Source organism: Trachemys scripta, chromosome 7 (assembly GCF_013100865.1).
Source record: "Trachemys scripta elegans isolate TJP31775 chromosome 7, CAS_Tse_1.0, whole genome shotgun sequence".
Classification (NCBI taxonomy): Eukaryota; Metazoa; Chordata; order Testudines; family Emydidae; genus Trachemys; species Trachemys scripta.
The window spans coordinates 13,672,031-13,686,157 of NC_048304.1; the positions used below are offsets into that span (position 1 = coordinate 13,672,031).

General features: G+C 42.1%; 1 protein-coding gene across 6 annotated transcripts in view; it reads left to right on the plus strand.

The window, feature by feature from the left end:
* The window catches only part of CNTN4 (contactin 4), a 642,022-nt gene that overhangs the window by 73,980 nt on the left and 553,915 nt on the right, over positions 1-14,127 (plus strand). For all 6 annotated transcript variants that reach the window (XM_034775263.1, XM_034775267.1, XM_034775265.1 and 3 more), the window contains exon 2: positions 3,157-3,197. The gene's annotated coding sequence lies outside the window, so the exon portion shown is untranslated. The remainder of the gene's footprint in view (positions 1-3,156; positions 3,198-14,127) is intronic.

Genomic DNA, 14,127 nt, shown 5'->3' on the forward strand with positions numbered 1-14,127 from the left:
CCCATCCTGGCATGCAATATTCAGCTGCTGAGAAGACGAAGGCCAAAAGTGGCTGTCCACAAGGTGTGAGCGCTGCTTCCCAACTGATCCTGTCTAGTTTGTGGATTACATTGTTCCTAGTCTTTATCTTGACAGCCATCCTCATCAGATGCTGTCAGTATATGAGGCTATGATCCAGAATCACTCAGCTATTTCAGAAAGTCTTTGTACCTGAGTGTAATATTGAGGATGGTGACATTCAGGCACCTCTTTGCATGTTGGTTGCAAATTGAGACAGCTGGGGGGATTTTAGGGTTCGGATCAGAGTTGCCATGACCAACCAGGTCAGGGCCAGTGCTACCATTAAGGCAAACTAGGCGGTTGCCTAGGGCGCCAAGATTTGGGGGCGCCAAAAAGTGGTGCCCCCAATTTTTTTTTACAGTGTTCCTATGCCCCCTCCCCGAGCGCGCGGTCACTGCTCCACTTCTCCCTCCTCCCAGACTTGCAGCGCCAATCAGCTGTTTGGCGTCGCAAGCCTGGGAGTGGAGGAGAATTAGAGCAGGGGCAGTGTGCTCGGGGAGGAGACGGAGCAGAAGTGAGCTGGGGTGGGGAGCTGCCGCACGGCTCCCCGGGGGGGAGCTGTTAGGGGGGGTGCCTCAAGGTGGGGAGGGGGGCGGGGAGCTGCTGCAGGGCTGGAGGGGGGGCGCAAGGTGGAAGTTTCGCCTAGGGCGTGAAACTTCCTTGCACCGGCCCTGCTCCAGGTGTTTTTAGGTTTTCTGTGAAGATGTGTTCCACTTGGGTGAAAATGCTTGCTTGAATGATGAGTGCAAAATCATCCATGTATCCAAATTTCTGTAACTGGGTCAATGATGTGTCACTGATATAAATATTAAAAAGCAATGGTGCAAAGATGGATCCCTGTGGGAACCCATTGTTCAGTAGTTGAGGTCTGCTGTCTGTTCCATTAATTATGTGTGAAACTTGCTGTTGGTGGCATGACTGTCTGTAGGTGCAGCGTTGTTCTGCAACACTGTTTTCAAAACTTTTTTAGAAGCAGGCCGCTGAAGTTATACAAAAGCTGACTTTTATTAAGCAACTGATGTTTGCATGTCCCATGGCTGGGTACTATGCTAAGTATATTACAAATGTATTATAAATCCTTATATTGAATTGTTTCTGCATCTCCTACTGTCTACTTTTCAAAACAGTTTTCATATTTTCAAATGTTTCAATTATTTCCTGTCATGGGGTCCACTCACCGCATGTGGTGCCTCCTCCTGGTGACTCTGGGGATTAGGTCTTGCCACGCACTGCCCTCCTCTGGGTGGTGTCTCTACCCATCTCTTTCACCCTGCTCACGTTCCTGTTTCTGGCTTGGCCCTCCGGCCAGGTCACTAAGGTCTGTCCATTCTGGGAAATTCAAAATCCTTCCATACCAGCTGTCTGCCTATTGTCTCCAGAGTTCTGTGACACTTTCAATCACTGGTAGGGGAAGCCCGTCCCACCCTCTACACTGGCTTCCAGCCCAGGGATCCTATAACAAGCAGTCAAGGTCTATACAATCCTACCCTGGCTGTTGTTTCCCTGGGCTTCCTACCTATCTGGCTTTCCCCTCTTCCTGGGTTTGTCAGCCCAAACTCCCTCCCCCCAGGGAGTGACTATAGACTATTTCCTAAAGCCCCCTTCTGCTTGCAGCTCCTCCACTTTATACAACCCCCTCCTGTTCCGGCCCAACTGAGCCCAGTTCTAGTTTTTGCCCTTTCCCCGGTCTCCTTCTTCAAGTGCAGCCTGGGCAGTTAATTGGCCTGTCTAGCCACTTTAACCCCTCCTGGCCTTGTGTGGGGTGGGCACTCCATCACCTTTACCCTAAACCAAAATTTGAGTAGGTGGTAATTTGGGTTAACTGGCTACCTGCAGAGCTAGAGCTTCTTGGGAACTGGATGAGCTGCAAGTTAGAGTGATCTGACATCTAAGCTTTAGGGTTTGGGGCCTACCCATTTTGGTGAGCTGCAAGCTATGAGCTGTGATTTTGAGGAACTGAAAATCCTATCCATGCAAGCAGTGAAAGTCTGCCACATTTGGCAGACGGAGGACATTTGAGCAGCAGAGGAAGCTGGGTTTCCCTGGGAGGACTTGGCAGGCTATAGGAGCGTGTTCAGTACACAGTTAAGTCCAAGCCGCTGAAAGCTTAAGTTCAAATAGCCACAAGTAGAATTCTTGAACTTGAATGTAAGCTACTGAGTGCGGTGAGTGGTAGGTCTGAGAGTCATATGCCCCGCCGAGAGCTGTTCAAGAGAGAATTACTTCAAGTAGAAGGGAACTGTGAATCATATGCTGGAAAAATCCAGTGGAGTACTTGACCTAACTTACTTTTTTAACTCACTTTGTTCAATTAACCCTTTGGTTTTCAAATGATTAAGCTTTAAAAAAAAAAAAAAGTTTTAACTTTCATAATCCAAGAACATATATGTATTAGGAGAAATGCAGGAAGAGAGAGGTTATTTTTTTGGAACGGGGCAGGGGATGGTTGCATTCAGTTGTTTATGCTTGACTATTGTCATCACTTTATGTATTTATTTGGTGCGTATGACTACTTACATTTACGCTTTCAGAGAACACTTTTTTGCAGGTTGAGTAAATTTGCTGCCCGTCATACCTTTGTAAACTTATTTTCCAGCATTTCAGTTGTATATTGTATTTTCTCAAAAAACAAAAAAGCTATTTAGTACCAAATCCTGAAGTCTGTACTCAGTCCTGACTCAAGGCAAATTCCTATTGACGACAAAAAGTTTAGCCCTGAGTAAAAATTAAGGACATAGGGATTAAAGCCCTTGTAATACTTTAGGTCTCAGCTGCATAGAGAGACATTTGGGTACCTGCAGGCAATAAGTCCTGCACGGTATAGTCTCATCCTCCTTCAATACCTGCACAGCACATGTGTGTTCATTTAACTGTCTACTTGTCTTCTTAGCTTCTGGTACAGTTTGAATTGCTAAGCTGTAGGTACCCTAACTGGTTCATGTTGTTGTAATAACTGTAGATTATATTCTGTTTTGTAATTGCAAATAGCTCTACCCATCCCTCCCCGCAGGTAAAAATGATGTAACACACACAATTAATCAGTTTACTGATAAAAATCAGTATGACTTATTTTCTGTATTAATTTATTTTTTTCAGGTTATGGTGAATTGAATCAAGACTTCGTACCATGCACTGGAGTAGGTAGAGTTGTTATATTTTAATATTTATTGTTGTGTCATCTCTCATAATTCCTCTTATACCATAGTTTCTCAGCTTTTGAACTACATTAATATATTGAATGATAGTAACTGGTAGCAAAGGCCCTCTTTCACTTCTGAAAACTGAGTGGAGAATTTTGTTTACTGTTTACCTAGTTAAATGACACAGGATCAGTAACAGGTATAATTTTTGAGTTATAGATTATATTGCATAAATTAGGATTGACAAAACATACAGCACTCATGTAACTATTTTCATCTTAATCTCCTCCTTTCCCCTCATTTTTCCAAAAGTAACCTCGTTTGAGATTCAATGTGTATATCTGATAGAATGGCCTTCTCACAGAAATTGTGTTTTATGTTCAGGCTGTATTTTCTGTCCCTTCCTGTGATTCTATCATAACATTTCTAAACCTGGTGGTTAGTAGATCATTGAGAATGTAGATTAAGAGTGTGTTTATTTTAATTGACTTACTTTTAAATAGGTCATTTGAGTGTAAAATGCTGGGTGCTCAGCAAATTTACATTACCTAGGTTTGAAAATTTACTGGTTTGAGATGAGATTTTGGCCTCCGTGTTTTGAGTGAGGTCTGGCATGCCAGAGCTCCCGTTGATTTCAATGGTGCAGGGTAAGGATTTAAATCTAAATTTCATTGTGAAAAAAGTTTGGGGCCCAAGTCTGCTCCCATTCAAATCAAGGTGGGCAAAAAGGAGCTCGTTTTGGGTCAGATACTGTATCCCATTCTACAATCTGTTTTTTACCTTCTCTAATATTGAAGTAGCCAATTTCCACTGTTAAATAGCTACGCACTAGGAGTACTCATGGTAGTAAGTATTGCATTTAGTAATTTAGTTGGATCTATCTAAGCTTCTTCAAAAGTTGTCCTTTGAATCATATTGTGGGAGATACGTATGAATTTGCTTGTGGTGTTCTTCTAATCTGAGATTTGATCACTCCATCTCTACTAGGTAGTTGCAGACCGCACATCATTAAAATATTTATTTTCTCAGTTGTTCTCCTTTTCTAGATTTGAATAATTTAAAATGTTTCTCCTGGGCAGCTTGCATGTTGTGTAGAATGGCAACTGAAGAATTTTGTGTATTTATTTGAATTAGAAGAGAATTCAAGTGACTTTGTCTAAGTAGTGTGGTCCTGTTGGAAATTGGATCATGTTTCTTAAACTTGCAAAGTTATTTTTTTCTTTTTAAATATTGTTTGATAAATTTTGCTTCTGTGACACATCAGTTTCTAATTGTCCAAAAGAAAGAGCTTAATTTCCTTTATCTAAAGGACCTATTATTCAGAAATATTGTGCTGTAGTATATTATTCCTAAACTGATCTTGCAGTCCCTCCTCAAGTGAAATTCCCATTACTATGAATTTTCCTGCAAAATGAGGGATAATGATATTAATCTTGTTGTAAAGTTCTTTGAGATCTACTGATGAGAAGTGCTATATAAGAGTTTGGTGAGATTATTATTACTACTAATAATAATTATTATTATAATAATTAATAATTAACAGTAATGGGAATTTTGCCTGAATATGAACAGTAGGATCAAGATTTGTGTTATGAAAAAGATATTCTAACTTTGCTAGGTCTGTGTTTTGCACTCTGAATCTTTCAAACATCAATTTGATACAAAGAAAAGTTCTGAAACAGTAATAGATGTGCTACTAATGACCCACAAACATCAACAAAACAACTGTCCTATTTACTTCTGTTCAGCAGTGCTATACTAGATATTTTTACACGAATGCTGTCTGTTTTAATTTGCATATAAAATGTGTTCCATTTGTATTAAATGCCTCCTTAACCAGCATATTTTTTTCCAAATTTAATATATGTGACTAGTAATATAGTTTAAAAACAAACATTTAGTCTCCAAGATCATTTGGCAACTGCTGAATATTTGTAGTCTAACACGTATATACGCACACATGCTTGATGTATTCCCTTAATGTGATGTTATAGCTGGTTTGTGATAGGTGTGTGTCTTTCTGTGGTCCAGTACGTAAGCAAGATGGTCAGTATCAGCTTTTCATTTTCCAAGAAGGGTCCAATAAGTAAAGATTTGTAGGCAAATATTTATAAACATACAATTAAAATCATGTGGAATCTGTTCCTTTATTACCTGTTGAGGTCAATGGAACATCTGCCTGCAAACAGTAATCTTAGAAAGCTTTTAGCTGCAATGCTTTGTATTCAACAAGTCGTCAGTGTAATTTAATTAGAAATATTACCAGCAAACACACTGTACTGTTGTACATGAGCTTCAGTGCCATCATTTGCTGTTTGGAAATTCTGGACAATAGCTCTAGGGTAGGAAACTGTAATGGATGCATATTCTGTTATATGTATAGCATGCATCGCAATCAGTTATTGAAAAGATCTGAGACTATTTTTTCTCCTCAGTATTTATTGGCAAAGTGATAATTCTGGGTTGAAGGAGTAATTGTGGCAGTTGACTATTAATAATTGTCACTGGATGACTGATATTTCATTCAGTTTGGAGACATTTCTCTATTAGTTCAATTAGTCAATGTCCTTAAATGGACTCTTTAAGACGTAGATCTCCTATCTCTTTCTATCTTCTTCAAAGGCACCGGGAGCTTTTGCTGTCCCTGTAGTCTTCTCAACCCCACTGAAGAGAATTATTTCTCCTCCTAGAACTTCCTTGATCATTACTAGGCTCTTTCTCTCCTCTGCCGCTCCCCCCCCCCCCCCCCCCCCCTCACATCCCCCCCTCCCGGAACATCCCCTATCTCCTCTTATTTAGGTCTTTTCTCTCTTCCCTACTTCTGTTCCCGCCTAGTTGTTTTCATTTCTCTTGCCAGCTTTCCCTACCATTACCTTTAGGTACTTTTTTCTCCTCACTATTCTTCTTGAAAATATTTGTTGGATTTCTGCTGGCTACCATTACTCACTCACATTCTCATACTGTTCATGGGCTGTTCATGGAGGGTTAGTGTGAGCTTCTCAACATGCTGCTATTAAAAATGCAACTTTCAATGTCTTAAACTTGTCAATAAATAAACACACTTGGCATTTCTTTGGCCTGATTAGGCAAATAGTTTTTAAACCAATAGTTTTGAAGTAATGTCAAAAATCAGTAAAACTGTTATCTGATCTTTTAGCTGTGGAAGTTCTTCTATCCGAGGAAGTGGGTTCTATAGTACTCCTTCTATCTGTTAAATTAAAAGATTACACACTACTTTAAGCACTGTGTAATTTTAAGTCTTTCAAAGACTGGTACCATATAATGAGACCTAAAGATGACCTATTACTGCAACGTGCAAAGCTCCTCTTGCAAGACAATGAGTTTTCTTTACTTCTCATGAAGTTGCATTTCAGAAGAGACCCAGAGGAAGCTTTCTTTGTCCACAGCATACCCAGATGCATTCCTCTTGACATCTGCACTTTGGGCCACACTTGGGGTATGTCTACACTACGAGAGTAGTTCGATTTTACTTAAAGCAAATTTGTGGAACCGATATTACAAAGTCAAACGTGTGTATCCACACTAAGGACAGTAATTCGACTTTGTGAGTCCACACTAACAGGGCAAGCATCGACATTGGAAGCGGTGCACTGTGGGTAGCTATCCCACAGTTCCCGCAGTCCCCGCTACCCATTGGAATTCTGGGTCGAGCCCCCAATGCCTGCTGGGGCAAAAGAATGTGTCGAGGGTGGTTTTGAGGAACTGTCATCATTCAACCCTCACTCCTGCCCTCCCTCTGTGAAAGCGCCGGTGGGCAATCAGTTCGCGCACTTTTCTGGTGATTGACAGCGCGGACGCCACAGCACCATAAGCATAGAGCCCGCTGCGATCATCGCTGCAGTTATGGCCGTTGTCAACACCTTGCGCCTTATCATGCACCTTTTACAGAGGCAGATGCTGAGAAATCGGGCGAGGAGCTTAAAGCTTAATTTACAGCAGTGCCCTCCTTTCACATTCAAAGCAATGCTCCTAGTGTTGGCCAGTTCCTGCTGCCAGTGATCCGGCCTGCATGAACTCTGCCCCATCCCACCCCCGTCGCGGCTGTCCCCGGGAAAGATCCCTGCATGCTGCCGGTGAACCGCTCAGCAGGAACGGTTCACCTCCCCGCTCCCACCACGTGGCTGGGCTTGAGAAACATCCCTGCACGCTGCCGGCGAACCGCTCAGCAGGAATGGTTCGCCTCCCCGCCCCCACCGCGTGGCTGTAAACCACCGGTGGTTACAGTTATTTAAAGGAACAGGCAATTAGTCCCCGTACTAAAATTCCCCTAATTCAAAGCAGGTCACCATGAGTGATATCACTCTGATGAGGATTACGGAGACAGAGAAAGACCACATGCTGCGTGAATGCCAGTAAACACCAGGGCCTTATGCCGCCATGCTTTGCCAGGCAATGATCCCGGAGTACCTGCTGCTAGCCTGGCGCGGAAAAGTTTCCTACCATGGAGGAGGCAATAAGGCCGCTCTCCCCAGGAACCTGATGCAAAGGCTTTCACAGTACCTCCAGGAGAGCTTCGTGGAGATGTCCCTGGAGGATTTCTACTCTATCCCCAGACATGTTAACAGACTTTTCCAGTAGCTGCACTGGCAAGGACTAAAAAGTTAAGCACCTAGGGCAAACTAATCATTAAAAACCCATTGCTAACATACCATGCCTATTCTATTCAAAGTAAATGTTTACAACACTTACCTATTGATGTTTCCCCTGATTCACGGTCCGGGTTACTGCCTTGGGAGGGTTGGTAGGGGATCTCTGTGAGGGTGATGAAGAGATCCTGGGTGTCCGGGAAATCAGCGTTGAAAGCGCTGTCGACTGCCTCGTCCTTCTCATCTCCTTCCTCATCTTCCCCGTCCACGAACAGCTCAGAGGAAGCGGCCGTCGACAATACCCCATCGTCAGAGTCCACGGACGGTGGTGGGGTAGTGGTGGCGGCCGCACCTAGAATGGAATGCAGTGCCTCGTAGAAATGGCATGTCTGGGGCTGGGTTCTGGACCGTCCGTTTGACTCTTTGGTCTTCTGATACGGTTGTCTCAGCTCCTTGATTTTCACGCGGCACTGCGTTGCATCCTGTATCCTCTCTCCGTCATGGCTTTGGAGATCTTCCCGTAGATCTTCACATTCCGTCTTTTCGATCGCAGCTCCGAAAGCACGGACTCATCGCCCCACACAGCGATCAGATCCAAGACTTCCCGATCAGTCCATGCTGGGGCCCTCTTTCTATTCAGCGATTGCATGGTCACCACTGCTGGAGAGCTCTGCATCGTTGCCAGTGCTGCTGAGCTCGCCATGATGTCCAAACAGGAAATGAGATTCAGACAGGAAATGGCCAGACAGGAAAAGGAATTCAAATTTTCCCGGGGCTTTTCCTGTGTGGCTGGTCAGAACATCTGAGCTCGGACTGCTGTACAGAGCGTCAACAGAGTGGTGCACTGTGGGATAACTCCCGGAGCTATTAGCGTCGAATTCCGTCCACACTAACCCTAATTCGACATGGCCATGTCGAATTTAGCACTACTCCCCTCGTTGGAGAGGAGTACAGAAATCGATTTAAAGAGACCTCTATGTCGAAATAAATTCGTTGTGTGGACTGGTGCAGGGTTAATTCGAATTAACGCTGCTAAATTTGACATAACCTCCTAGTGTAGACCAGGCCTTGGTCACAGTACAACAGTGTTTAGCATTGAGCTTATGACTTGGAGAATGAGGAAAGGAGGGAAACTATCGGAGGCAAAGCTCATTGTTTGGTGTTAATTCAGTACTTTTGTACCCACCATAGTCAGAGGGTGAGATATTTGATAGAGCTCTGTGACTAGTTTAAATTAAAAGATGTGGGCAGTGTATCTTGGAAGTTCTTCTATTCCTTTAACCGTTTAACTGATTTTAGGGCTGACTATTTCTTTTGCTGTGCGTGCCAGCTTTCGCATTGATCACTGCAAGCCTGGCTTTCAGAATGACTGCACTTGAGTTATATGGTATTTACTCTCCTGATAAGAGTGCACAGTGCTCAACATAACACCAAATATCTATTGAATTAGCAAGTGTACTTACATGTTTATGAAATCAGATGGAGAAACAGTTTCTGCATCAGAGCAAATCCACTTTTCTTCACTTGGTTGATGTACAGAGAGATTATCATGGTCTTCTGAGAAGGTTAAGCTGTCACCTAGTTAAATATGTACTGAAAATAAATAATGCTGCTAAAGCTGCTGCCACTTGTGATTGATACTGATGACGGATGGTAGTTTTAAATCTTGGGTGTGTGTGTGCAGATGCACACAAATTGCCCATTTTCCAGACATTTCAAGGTTCCTTCCTTAGATTATGATGTAATCTGGGTTTCTAGTTGCATTAGACATCCCTTCTGATTAAGGGGAAAGTAACCATCATGCTGAAATAGCACGAAAACTGGAGCTACAGGATAGGTTTTGGTGATTTATTGCCTACTTATTACATGAGTGACAGCATTATATTTCGGACAATACGGGGTCACCCCTATGAGGATTGCTTTTCTGTGACAAACTGCTCGTGGCTCCTGCGTGATAATGGTGGAGGCATATTGCTATACTTTTTTTTTTTTTAAGCGCTCATTACTACGATAGATAAAGCCCTTGAAGGGAATAATAAGGTTTAAGTAAGTGTTAAAGGTGGTCTAGTCCTCTCAACTTGATTTCTATAACATCACTGGATCCTGGTGCTAGCACACCGAACCCTTTTGTTCATGTGACACCACCAGTCATTTCTCCAGTGTTGTTACTATGTGTGCTAAACTCTGGTTGAATTTTAATTCCAAGGCCTGAACAAAAGGGAGAATGAATAAAAACAGTTTTAAAGAAAAGGCCAATAATGTTTGTATCCATTCAGTAAACATTATCAATCAAAGTTCTCCCCGCTTTATACGGGCTGTTTCCTTAACAAATACATGTATGCTATGACTATTTATCAAAGCTGGGAGTTTAGATGATGAGCTTGAGCACTCTCTCAAGCTAACAATAAAAATAGCCCGTTTGCAGTTTTGTTGAGTGAGCACTTGAAAATCGGCAGAATAAATGTGTTGTTCTGACATCAGGAAGAGCCTCTCAGAGCTTGTTTGTGTTTTAAGGTTGGGAAAGTGCTCCCACTGCAATCTCTGACTGATCTTTTGGAAAGCACCCTTTTACAATACGGCGGTCAGGTCAGGTTTGGGAGTTTTTGAAGAAACGTACATCATGTGTACTATCACCTACGCAAAGCCTATAAGTAGAGAGTCTTCTAATGGGTATAAAGGTGGTTGGGGCTGAAAGCGAAGAGATCTGTCGGAGATAAACTACACTTATTAAATGAAAAAGGGAGAGAGCCTTAAACAACAATGATATAGGTAGCTGCTGTCATGGGTACTCTTTAAAAGGAATGAAAAACTGCTTCATGGAAAGAATTACTGTATTGAAAAATGAAATGTTGCATCACTGTAAGCAAGCATGTGGTTCTGGTTCTAAAGGGCACGGCAAAACAATATGTCTGGTGCAATAAGAAAGATGAAAATTGCTACAGGAGCTGTTATTTCAGGTATTGCATCAATCATCCCATGTCTCAGGACTGTAGATGACTCAAGGGACAGTTAAGTGAATTTAGTGCTCATGAAAGATGCCAGATTGACAGTCCTGGAAGTGAGGTTCTCTGTTTACTCACAGCACATACAGCAAAGATACAAGGTTTTTCCATGCTAACTTATACCTGACCAGTTTAGGACTGAGGAAAGTGCAGTCTCTGTGTATCTTTTAAGACTTTCAAGCAGATTGCTAATTTATCTCAATTGCCGTAGTGGTTTGGGGTGCCTTAGGAACTGAAATGAGACCACTATCTTATTTCCTGAAGCCTACCAGTAATCAGCAACTTTGAATGGCTTATGACTTGGGATGAATGAACCCTAGGGACTTAGATACCAAACAGTATCAAAAGTACCGTACCACACTATATCATACCATAGGCACATAGATAGATACATAGAGATTTAAGGTTTTGCATATCTCACAAACTAATTTCAATTGCTGCTTTCCCCCCTTGTAATTTAAATCCATTATTATTTTTTTAAAAGAGAAGATGCACTTTTCCAGCTAGCAGAGGTTAGGGGTCTATTAAAGGAGTAGGTGGGTGAGGTGCTATAGCCTGCAATGTGCAGGTCAGACTAGATGATCATGATCATCCCTATGTATTAAGGGGAGAAAATCACCTCTTTCCAAAGGTTAGACTCAGTGATTGGTTGGTATTTGGTGTAGACTGTTTCCCTCCCCCTCCCACCATGACATAAAACCTTTCTATTGTTCTTTCACAATCTTTCCACATTTCATTTGTAACTCAGCCTGCTTTTTGCTCCCTTTTCTGCCTCCTTGCATTTCTTTTGGTTTTCTCTCCTACCTTCAGGCCTTGGGTGAGGATGATGATAAAAAATACTTAAAGTTCACAGAGGTAAGTGTTATTAGACTATACATTGTACAGATAAATAAAACAGAGACAGAGAGAGATTAAATGATTTATCCCAGGTCGCATAGTCAATGTTAGAGCCAGGAATAGAACCCAGGGTCTCCTGAATCAAACAGATTTGAAAGTGGGCAAAACAAGTTCACCCATCTCTAGCCTCTACCAATCTGTGCTGGATTTGAATTGGTGACCTTGATAAGAAAGGTTCCATGTCCTACTATTCATCTGCTAAGCCAACTAGTCCTACTGCATATTTTAATTTAACATTATTCAAACTACTACCAGTGTGAGTGCTTGCTATAGGTAAGAGGAGTCACTAAACTTTGTGAGTCTGAATGATAAATTCACCTGCTATTCCCATCTTAATAGGAATGAGGTAAAGATAATGTCTGCATTACAGATCTTCCACATTTCCGTAATTTAAATATTCTCTGAGTTAACCAGGGCAAAAAGCATTAGTAATCTACAAAGCCCTTTTCAGAATGAAAGAGAATTTAGAGGAGGCAGCATCCTGCATCAAACTGAACATGAAAGAGCTATCTGGGTGTGAAAGGCAAGGAAGTCAGAATTGAACCATAGCAAATTTGAATGCAAAAACCTTGCTTGGTGCTGCAGAGTTGAAAGAGGAATCTCTTTGGCTGAAGCAATGGCTGTCACAATTATAAATATTAAAAGGTATGGAGCACAAAGAAATGAAGGGCTAAAGAGGTACGCCACAGCTTTAACAAAGACCCAGAATAATCCCTCCTCCACAAAATTATAACACAATGATAACACACATGTACACAATAAGGGTTAAATAAGGCTGCAAGTCTTGAGAAAACATTCCACCGAGAGAGAGAATTTGTTTTGATTTGTTTTTTCTCCCCAACCAACTTTTCATGTTTGTTCAGGCAAGTCAAAAAAATAGGCATGGAATCCCTGAAGGGATATTCAGTGAATGTGTTTGCATGTTGTAGAGTTTCTTTTATATATATATATATATATGATAAAAGAACACGGTCATATATATATATATATATATAAGGCCAGGTTCTTAGTCCTGCTGACTAGTTTCTTACAATGTGAGTAGTTCTGTTTGTTGGATTTAAGATGCTCAGGTACAACTTAGTGTGAGTAAGCAGGATCTGGTCCTTTAATTATTTAGGTAGGGATTTTCAAAGGTGCCTGAAGGATTATTTATTTGCCTAAATCCTATTCAAATTCAACAGGATTGGGGACCTTACTTCCCAAAAATTCTCTTGAAAATCCCAGCTATGCTCTACATCTGATACTTGTTTTCTATTAGAAGAAAAGTCCTGTTTTGCTGCTAGCTTGCCAGTTTGTGCTCTGCAGCCTGGAGCTCTGTTTATGGCCCCACATTGACCCTTTTTCCCATTGTGACAGGAGTTGCTCTCTAGCTCCCCCTCTGGTCAAAACAACCAATGGCTTTGGTCAGCTGTGATGCAAGCAGTACCAAACCTTCCTTTGTCATGCAGAAGGTAAGTGAGATACCCAGGACCTTAAAAGTGCAGTGGACTTAAGAGGACCTAGAGTCATACTAAGTCCTATTGTAGGTGCACACAACTCCGTTAAGTTTAGATGAGTTGTACCAGAGTGAAATTTGGCCTTTAAGATTTATTGGCTCTTCAATCTATTGACCAAATAAATCAAATATTCCTAATATCTATTATAAGAATGGCCAGGCTGGATCAGACCAATGGTCTATCTGTGGTTAGATGTTGATAGATGTTTAGCTGTGTGTGGGTGTTCCCTCTGTGTACCACTCCAGCCCTACGCAGACAGCTGGCACGGCAGATCTTGAGGGAACCACCCAATGACCACAATATCCATTAAGGGATGAAGGCACCCTGCCAGGTTTATTATCAATGAAGCATGGTACTAATATCCCACAGTCTCTACCGGACCACTAATACACATATGTCCGTAACAATGGACCAGCTCAGTAAACAGCGGGACTTTCTGTTCCTCCTCAGGCTAGAAAAGATACTCCCGCTGAGATACATCTTTATACCCCGATACAAACAAGTTAGTACTGCCCCTCCAATGTAGTTATTGCCCCCTGATGTGGCTAGTTATCACCCATCACCTTGTATGTGTTGGTTCAATCAAAATATCTCTATTACGTACTGTCATCCTGACCTTATCTTTTAGGAGGAGTCAGTGTGTTCCTGTTATCCTTGGTGAATGTTTTTGTACCATACTTGATATCGGGATGTTCTGATACCACTTGATATCGGGATGTGTTTGTGTGAGTACTCTGTGACTAGCACTTTTTAGGAATGTGTATTTCTGCAATATCCTGTTCTTGCCAGATTCTGTGCACAGGTCCTGCCTCATACCAGGCCTCTGATACAAGGGCTTATGTCTCAGGCTCTCTTCCTACTACACCAACTAGCCCTTCCGACGGTGGCCAATGTCACAGGGAATGAACAGAACAGGGCAATTATC